We start from the raw sequence: 342 nt of genomic DNA, 5'->3' as shown, positions 1-342 counted from the left end.
AGTCAGTATCTACTTCCCAACCAGCACAAGGTAAGGGAAGTCAGTATCTACTTCCCAACCAGCACAAGGTAAGGGAGAATGGGATGAAGAGTTGTAAACAGAGACTATGCTTTGGTTTCCTGGCCACTCAGACCTGAATAATCACACAAAACTATATTATTACGACACTGTTTGGCCAATGGTTCGCACGTATTCCTAACTAGCTCTTACATCGTAAATTAACCCATTTCTATTAATCTTTGTATCATCATGAGGCTGTGCTTACCGGCAAGTCTCTGGCATCCTACTCCTTGGGCAGCAACATGGTATCTGACTCTGTCTTCTTTCTCACTGCATTCATTT

The sequence above is a fragment of the Microtus ochrogaster genome, chromosome 15 (genome assembly GCF_000317375.1).
Source record: "Microtus ochrogaster isolate Prairie Vole_2 chromosome 15, MicOch1.0, whole genome shotgun sequence".
In the NCBI taxonomy this organism is placed as follows: Eukaryota; Metazoa; Chordata; class Mammalia; order Rodentia; family Cricetidae; genus Microtus; species Microtus ochrogaster.
The sequence above is the reverse complement of the archived record's forward strand: the minus strand, read 5'-3'. Positions refer to the sequence as shown.